The 9234-nt window shown below is 42.2% G+C and overlaps 1 pseudogene; it reads left to right on the top strand.

Moving 5' to 3' along the window:
• The first annotated feature begins 5753 nt into the window (after nt 1-5753).
• Nucleotides 5754-8845, top strand: LOC133114025 (GTPase IMAP family member 7-like; annotated as a pseudogene).
• Nucleotides 8846-9234: the final 389 nt, after the last annotated feature.

The raw sequence follows: 9234 nt of genomic DNA on the forward strand, positions 1-9234 counted from the left end.
ATAACTGCATTATAAATCTTGTAATGGTGCATGTAAGCTATATAATTTCCAGTGTTCTGTTAGCATTCTGTATACAATGTACTGCAGTGTTGTATGAAACGTATGCATGGCTACAGGCGCGGCTCGATGATTTAGTTTCTGAGTACTTAGACTTGCCGTCCAAATACTTACAGGATAATTAATAATCCTAATTTTCAGCATGTTTGGTAAACCAGCTGATCACTGGTTTCAAACATAATCAATTGTCAATAAAAATATATTCCAATCAGTTAGAAAGGAGCGCTTGCGCTTCAATTCTATCAGCCATTTCCTTTTCATCAGACCCGTACCATCGAGCGTGACTTAGCCTGCAGAACATATGCTGAGGATTTGCTTACTGCCGTCATACAAGATATTCTGGACCTTTGTCTGCACATGTCTCCTAGTCATGTCTTAAGGGAGCTCATTGAAGCCTTAGACTGGCATCGGGGAATTGTGTCAGAACAAAGGGGAAATATTCATTACCCACAGCATTAATGTATGTATGTAATGTTTATATGTTTATTGTAAGTAACTGTACCGATTGTATCGGATTCTTCGTTTTCTTTCTTTTGATTTACCCAAACTGGTCTATCCAAATTCCACTACCATACACTCAACCCGCATAGTAGTGCAGAATCAGGTATATAAATTAGATCACCGTATTGGTGTATATCACTATAAGGGGCATAGAAGCCATATTCACCACTCACACTGATTGTCATGAAACATCCTGCTATCATCTATATGCGTAACCATCTTTTTCCCCATTATGACACCAGATGTATTACTGTTCAGTTTTTGTATGGCCACGTTGAGATCATCCAGGTGTCTCACCCACTGTAGTACGTCGCCAGCGAGATGAGTTCCTTCACAGGTGGAGGTCTGACCTGTCCAGCAAGTCACTTCACCAAGTGGAAGTGATTGAGGACTTCACAATGGGTCAGATCTGCGTTCTGAGGAGAATTCCGTTGGAGGTGGACGTCTCTCTGTGGTGGAAGGACACTCTTTTGGACAGTGTGTGCGGTATCTGACTGACCTAATAGACCTGGTGCAACAGGTCGTCCAGGGCTGGCTCCTCTACCAGCTCTGCTCAGGACGCCTACACATGGTGGGACTGGTGGGACTGGCTGTTCTGAGGGTCCGTCATCACCAACACTAGCATCGTCCCCTTAAGCTCCTTTACCCATGCTGCTTTGGTGCTCAGCCCCTGCAGATGCCAACACTGTCGGGTCTGAGACCCCAAGCTGCAGGGAATTACATACACAGCCACGGCCTTCACAGTGACCCCTTGGGACTGTGTTATGTTTGTCCCATGGGCCAAGGGGGGACTGTAAGAAATTATCTATCTGGCATTATCACTCAGGGCTGGTCAGCTTGCAGGCTTCCTCTGGTATTGTGGAATATGTGGCTGTAAAGTAATTTAACCCAGGAGCATGCACCATTAACCCCCACTATCTCTGCACCCATACGGGCAGGAGCCTGTGGGGGAAGACTCAGGCCTCCAGCCGTAAAACTCGTTACGACGGGGCAACATCCTTTACAGCACGGGAAGGTTTCAGAGGGCACGGCCTGTTAGGCCCTGACCTTCTCCTCAACCCCCCTGCGCTTCCTGGGGAGGCGTGGCTCCAAATTACAGATGGGTGACCCATTTTAGGGTTAACATCAAAGGCCAGATTTTGGATTTAAGGACAGCAAACTAAGCAATCTGGGAGAATGCAATCAGCCTCCCGTGCACACAGTGCACGTAATTTCTACGTACAAGGTGTCTGTAGCCAGACTCCCGTATGTAGCTTTCATTACCAGGTATGACTTTTAAGACTCCGTAATTTGGTTTCCGTTGTAATGTTTTTTGATTTGGAACTAGTATGTAATTACGTGTATGTAACCTGCCTGGTAAAATAAATTGTTCAAACTTGATCTGAGTGGTTTCGCTTACTGACATTCAAAGCTATACAGGGAATGCTTGGTTTGCCCCCTCAAACTGGTCTAGGGAGGATGAATATTTACGCTTAATGTATCACGGCGTATAGCACCCGTAGACCTATGATGGTAAATCCCTCGCCTCCGCGTGGTAGTTTATTCATGTCGAGCACAGCCGTAGCTAGGTTGGTCTGCTTGGGTCCCTAGGCTGTAAACAGATATATCCAAGAGTAGCTATTCCTGCGACCTCTGTGATGACTACAGATAGCTAGTCAGTTCGTGAGACGTGCACATAACGAGCGATGTGACATGCGGCGGTACCAGCAGAGGACTGTTCGGAGAGTAAATCTCAGTACAGGATTCCTATAGCGATCAAGTCAAAATTATCAATAAGAAATCTACCTAATGTGGATAACTAATCTAAATTATTATTCTAAAATGGAGTCAGATACATAAACGAAGGTGAATCTATTGGCCCTATTGTGGAGATTCTTGGTCAGCCCGGACCAGTAAAGAGCGGAAGGCAGAGTGGTCCTACTGTCTTTGTATCGTGGTTTATTTATTGGCTGATCTAGACTCTCTGCATAGGGGCCACTAATTTTTAACCCTACTAGTATTCTTTCAGCAACACCAGAAGGACGAGCACGCTGATACCTTCAGCCCTCGCTAAATTCCGTCGTTGGGTTAGCGTGGGGTTTTACAGTTGGTGACCCCGACGTGATCTAATTCCATTCATGTCAGATTCGTCTGCCGACGTGATCTGCTTTCATCCAATGTAAGATTCGAGGCTTACAAGGGGTGAGGTGTCTGAAGTTTGCTCCTTCTGGTGGTGCTGTGCATCCCGGCATGATACCCGTTACCCCGGTGTGTGGTTTTCCTTCCATCTGATTTTGCGATCCTTGGTGTGGTGAGTAGCATGGTTTCTTTCTATCAGTAATGTTAGAGAGAGTTGTGTTATTTTGCTGCATGAATACTGTTTAGGGGATCGACATATCCCGGACAGGGCTGGGACCGTAGAAACCAGCCATATTTGCAGGTTACTACCCCTCAGGGTAAGTAGCGCGATCATTGTAGAGGGCAGAGAGAGAGAAATGCTGGTATGCATGTTTTTGTAACTGTGCTGTGCGACTGTGGCTATTAGCTTAAACAGCAAATAGGCTACAGTAGGAACGGTTTTAGAAACAAGCATGCTGCAGTTGAAAGTATAAGTAGTATTTTTGATGGCTCCCTGTAGATGTGCAATATGACAACATGCACATATATATAATATTAACTTTGGAGTAAGTTTGAGCTCTGTTAAAGGTGGCAAGCTTCTTCATCTTATTTAAGTATATGATTGTAAGTTGCGACTGACTGCTGAGTCAGGAGCATAGCCTAGGTTTTAGGTTCCAGCTCTAGAAGCAGAGTTTGGGAGGCCTGTACAAGTGGTCACTATACCTCTGTGTACTGGGCCCGATGTTACGTCACAGGGCCGCTGGGTGCCACAGCAGATACAACGCGCGATGTGACATGCGGCGGTACCAGCAGAGGACTGTTCGGAGAGTAAATCTCAGTACAGGATTCCTATAGCGATCAAGTCAAAATTATCAATAAGAAATCTACCTAATGTGGATAACTAATCTAAATTATTATTCTAAAATGGAGTCAGATAAACGAAGATGAATCTATTGGCCCTATTGTGGAGATTCGTGGTCAGCCCGGACCAGTAAAGAGCGGAAGGCAGAGTGGTACTACTGTCTTTGTATCGTGGTTTATTTATTGGCTGATCTAGACTCTCCGCATAGGGGCCACTAATTTTTAACCCTACTAGTATTCTTTCAGCAACACCAGAAGGACGAGCACGCTGATACCTTCAGCCCTCGCTAAATTCCGTCATTGGGTTAGCGTGGGGTTTTACATACCTTTGGGCTGAGTTAAAAGTGGACCCAGGAGTAATGAGGCCCTCTGGCAATTAAGAATGGCTCAGACCAGCGTTGATCCAACATAAGGGATAAGTCTATATTCCCCCTATCCATATGTGGAAATTATTCTTGGCACGGCTGTGTGTCCGTTTCCAAGTTTGACAGCCATCTTACATTTATTTTAGGATAGCAAGGTTTCTTTTTGTCACTTTAAAAACTCATTGTTTTCATTTTTGTCAGAGTTATGTATGTTATTGTACATGTAGCACTAAGTCTTAATTCACCACTGTCGGAGGTAACATCCTTATCGTGGAGTTTTGCGCACCTGCGATATTTCGGGGATCTGTTGTACATCCTCGTGGCGGATTGCATTGTTCAGTTACGTCCGCATAAGCCTCATGCCCAAGAGGCTTATGCTTTTCCTTTCCGTCTTAGCGCAGGTCTGTTTTATGTATTACACTAAGGTTAACTACATTTGTAATTGTATTTGTAACTTATTAATGACAGTGTTATTATCGTGATAAAAGTAACATCACCTCCGTACCCCGCTCCCACATCTGGCTTTCTTTAAACAGAAATTTACAGAGATGCATCTGAAAGTATTCAAACTAAAAGGCTGATACAGTGTACTTATTGTAGTTGAATTACTAATAGAAAGTTCTTCTTAAGACATTAAACTTTGTAGAGGGACATTTTCTACTCCTGTGTTATTATAAGTACGAATAAACTCTGCTTCTAATCCATTGAGGCATTATGCCTCTGTGAGTCTTACCCTGTCAGAACGGGAAGCTGACTGAGAAATAGAGATACTGAAATGGGGAATAACGTGTATTTTCCAGTGCAACCGCCCCACAGTGGTTAATGTAATGGGGCCAAGACCATATTTTCATAAATAAATAGTTCTTTTTCTCAGAATTGTAAGAAGTTGCGTTCTCAGAAGGTCAAATCAGTGCATTTGACCAGTGGCTTCATATCTAAATATTCCAAAGCAACAATCTGATGGTTCTCTTCAAGCCAGCATCGTTTTTGAGAAAACAGGCAGCAGAATGTTGGTTCATTTGTACAAAAACAATTTAAAAAATAGCAAGGATGTAATATGTAATATATAGCAATTACTTGGTCTATATTTTTACAGATTCAAAATGATAACTACTTTCCTACATATAATCCATTGCATAGATCATATTATGCATTCTGACAAATTTAAAAAAATAAATAAATAAATGTCAAGGGGAGTTACATACACAGCATACATAAAAAAAAAGGTTTCATCTTCTCATATTTCTCAGCGCTTCCTGTCGCAACTTCCGTTGGAGAGATTATTGTCGAACAAGTTGTGTGCGTCAGGTTTACTTGAAGCCAGTGGCGACAGCTATTTAGGATGGGCCCCGGTGCAAGATTTTTTAATGGGCCTTCCTCTGAAAAAAAAAAATGCCAACCAAGATGGAGGCATACGCACGCAAACGCATATTACCTACGCACGTATGCACACACGCACACACGCACACACACAGCACCATTAGACAGATATTTTCATGAGAATTCTTTGGATCTTATTTGGCTCATGAGTAACTGTGTTTATTAGGACACAGGCTACATTGTTTGCGATACTTGAATGACGCAGCTTGAAATAGATTAGTTTCCCTTTTAATTTCCACAACGCCATTTTGATCAAATCAACTTTTGAGAACCTCGGGCTTCTTCTGAAATGGCAAGTTTGACTGATCCTTGTGAGTTGCTGCACAACTGTCGACCTTGTTGTTTGTGACCTGTACAATTGAATGCTTACGGAATATTTATAAGCTAGGCCTATTCTTTAAAAAACAGTCAGGGTCTAAAATGTCTTTACTTGTATTACATTTTTTTTTCTTTTTAGTGGTTTATTCATTCAGTGATGAGAAAATAGAGCAGATGGTGGAGGAGAATGGAGGTTTCATCAGATGTAAGATATTCCAGGAGCCAAAATCAGCTGCACCTGGAGGGATGGAGGGCTCACTGATGAGGACTCAACAGAAGATGGAGAAGAAGCAGAAGCCACAGCTGAAGAAAACCACAGAAAATGGAAGGTAAAAATAAAAGAAAGGGATCCCCTTGTTGAGAACTGATAAAAGCTTAGATTTTATTTTTTAATTACAATTTCTAAATTATGAGATGAGAGAGGGAAGGGAACAATGAAAGAACAAATGGTAAACAAACTGATGAAATGAAACAACTGACAGGTACACAATAGAGCAAATTGATATTCAACATTTTAGTAGGATATTGCATTGACTCTTAGGAAACATATGTAGGTATTTAAAAGTGTCAGTGGTTGAGGGGAAGGGTGATGTTTGGGTTGCCAAGTTCCAGCTCTCATTGCAAAGTGGTAGAAGTCTGATCATTTATAGAATTAATTTATTACTTTATTATTATTTATGAATTTATTATTTATTACTTATGATTGTTTCCTGTTGTGAAGTTTGTGGATTCTGTAAATACATTAGAATATCATTGGCATAGAAACTGATTTTGTGGGGTGTATTTATTTAGAGTTGGTATTCCTTGGATATTATTTTGTCATATTGCAGCAACAAGGGGTTCAATAAAGATGGCAAATAAAGAGGGAGAGAGTGGGCATCCTTGCCTGGTCCCCCTTTGTAAGACAAAACTTGCTGATGTGAGTCCATTAGCTGTTGACATTGGCCATTGGTGAGTTTGTACAGTGTCCAGTTGATAAATGTTGCTCCGAACCGAAAAGTTTTCAATATAGTGAATAGAAATGTCCAGTTTACTCTTTCAGCATCTAATGAGGCGATGACTGTGTCCCTTTTGTTCTGGGTTGCGTGTTGTATGAAGTTGAATAGCCTGCAGGTATTGTTATACGAGTGCCTTTAATGAACCCGGTTTGATCAGAGTGGACAATAAGTGGTGTGACAGTTTCTATTCTTAGAGCTAAGGCTTTATTGATGATTTTAATGTCGATGTTAATTAATGATAGTGGCCGGTTGCTGGAGTCTTTATAAGGGTTTCAGCCAAAATGTCATGGTACTTTGTTGAATTCAAAAAAAAATTGTACGGCCAATTTCACTTTGTTTGATTGTATTTGCAATAATTCTTAGGGGAGCCAATAATTTTGGCACCTATGGTTTTCAGAAAAAAAGTATCTTACTTCAATTGACCTTAAAGGTTTGTCTGCAAGGTCCTTTTAAAGCAGTGGTTTGTCTTGTATCAGCAATCTCTGTGTTCTGGCATCAAATTAATAACTTGTGATAATAATCATGAAAACAAACCACTTTCACTTTCACAATCACTCTTACAGTATCTGCAGGGTTTAACTCCAGTACAGGAGTTACTCAGTGCCTGTGGGTTTAACTCCAGTACTGGAGGTACTCAGTGTCTGTGGGTTTAACTCCAGTACTGGAGGTACTCGGTGTCTGTGGGTTTAACTCCAGTACTGGAGGGCCTCAGTGTCTGTGGGTTTAACTCCAGTACTGGAGGGCCTCAGTGTCTATGGGTTTAACTCCAGTACTGGAGGGCCTCAGTCTCTACGGGTTTAGTGGAAGGGCACAATGTCTGCACTTGGGTTGTCTGGCAGTGATTTCTGTTGGTTCCCAGTATTAAATGTTTTGGCACCAGTGATTTATTTAAGTTATTGATAGTCCGCACACCTTGTTCTCAATGTCTTAATTGGCTGCTGGAATTAAGGAATCCACAAATAGCTCCAGGTCCTGTGGCCCTCCAGGACTTTAGTTTGACAACCCTTAGAATATGCAGAGCTCTAACTTGAACTTGTCACAACAAATCAGAAGCGAAAACAAACGAGTACCACATTATACAATTCAAACAATGGTAAAGGACTCGCACAGGTGCAGATCTTTTTTCTCAGAGGTGATACTGCCTGTTCCACTTCTTTCTAAACCCACCAAGGGGCAAATGCAGTTGGCTTTAAAGGGAATGGAAGGTGGCATTTGAACCTTGTGCCCTACTTTGCACTTAAACTACTTACCCTGAAACTAGCAAAACTACATCTGACCATGCACACACTAACTAGACACCTAACTATGAACATAGGGCCCACATTCTGAGACAAGTCTTTTTATGATTCTCTTCATTTCTTGAAATTTCACACTGATTCTTCATTTTGCAGATCAGAGCTCTGACTGTGTGAGGATTGTGCTTGTGGGGAAGACAGGAAGTGGGAAAAGTGCCACAGGAAACACCATACTGCAGAGGGAGGAGTTCCAGTCTCGGTCCAGTATGACATCAGTGACTACCTGCTGTCAGAAAAGAGTGGGAAAGTTGCTGGCAGGCATGTTGCTGTAGTTGACACACCGGGTCTCTTTGACACAGAAGTGTCTCATGAGGTGGTCCAGGAGGAAATTGCCAAATGCATCTCCTATTCGGCCCCAGGACCTCATGTGTTTCTCATAGTGCTAGCAATTGGGAGAATCACACAGGAAGAGAAGGAGACAGTGCAGATCATTAAGAGTACCTTTGGTAATGCTGTTGAAAGGTTTACCATAGTTGTGTTCACAAGAGGGGATGATCTTAAAAATGAATCCATTGAAAGTTACATTCAAAGAGGTGACACTACAATCCAAAATCTGATTCAAGACTGTGGAAATAGGTTTCATGTCTTCAATAATAATGCCGTGACCAACATCACCCAAGTCTCTGAGCTGCTGGATAAGATAGACATGATGGTGCAGAAGAACGGAGGAGGCTGCTACACCAATGAGATGTTCCAGGAGGCAGAATTTGCCATAAAGAAACAATGTGAGAGAATACTGAAAGAGAAAGATCAGCTGCAGGAAAAACACAAAGAGGAGATGAAAGAGATGACAAGAAAGATGCAAGAGCAGCAACAAAAAGTAGAGAAACATGAAACATGCGAGAGAAAAATGCTGGCCAGGCTGCAGGAGGAATTGAAGAGGGAGCAAGAAGAAGAGATCCAGAAGAGAAAGAAGGACGGCCAGGAGGGAAAGAGCAGAAAAAGAAAAACAAGAAATGACAGAAAACTATGAAAGACGAATGAATGAATTGACCAGGAAATATGATGAAGCTCGAAAACAAGCAGAGGAATTTAATGAGTTTATTTTTTTTAAAGATATACCTTAACCACTACGCTACAGGCCGCCCCTCATCACTGTCAGTGTAGCCGTTTCCTAAATATGGGGCAAAACTTCTGAAAACAAACACGTCCAGTTTGGCTTGAATCTCCAGCCTGTGTTTCCCAGAAGGTAACGGGCGCTCAAACTCCACCCTTGACTGCAGAGACTAGTTTATGGACAGCCACCCATCCAGGCGATCACATGATTCTCCAGCGAAAATACCGTGATGTTAGTTACGGCACGGCTCCACTGCAGCCATCAACGTCAGCAATCGCCATCAGCCATCATGTTGACATTCTACC

The sequence above is a fragment of the Conger conger genome, chromosome 16 (genome assembly GCF_963514075.1).
Source record: "Conger conger chromosome 16, fConCon1.1, whole genome shotgun sequence".
Classification (NCBI taxonomy): Eukaryota; Metazoa; Chordata; class Actinopteri; order Anguilliformes; family Congridae; genus Conger; species Conger conger.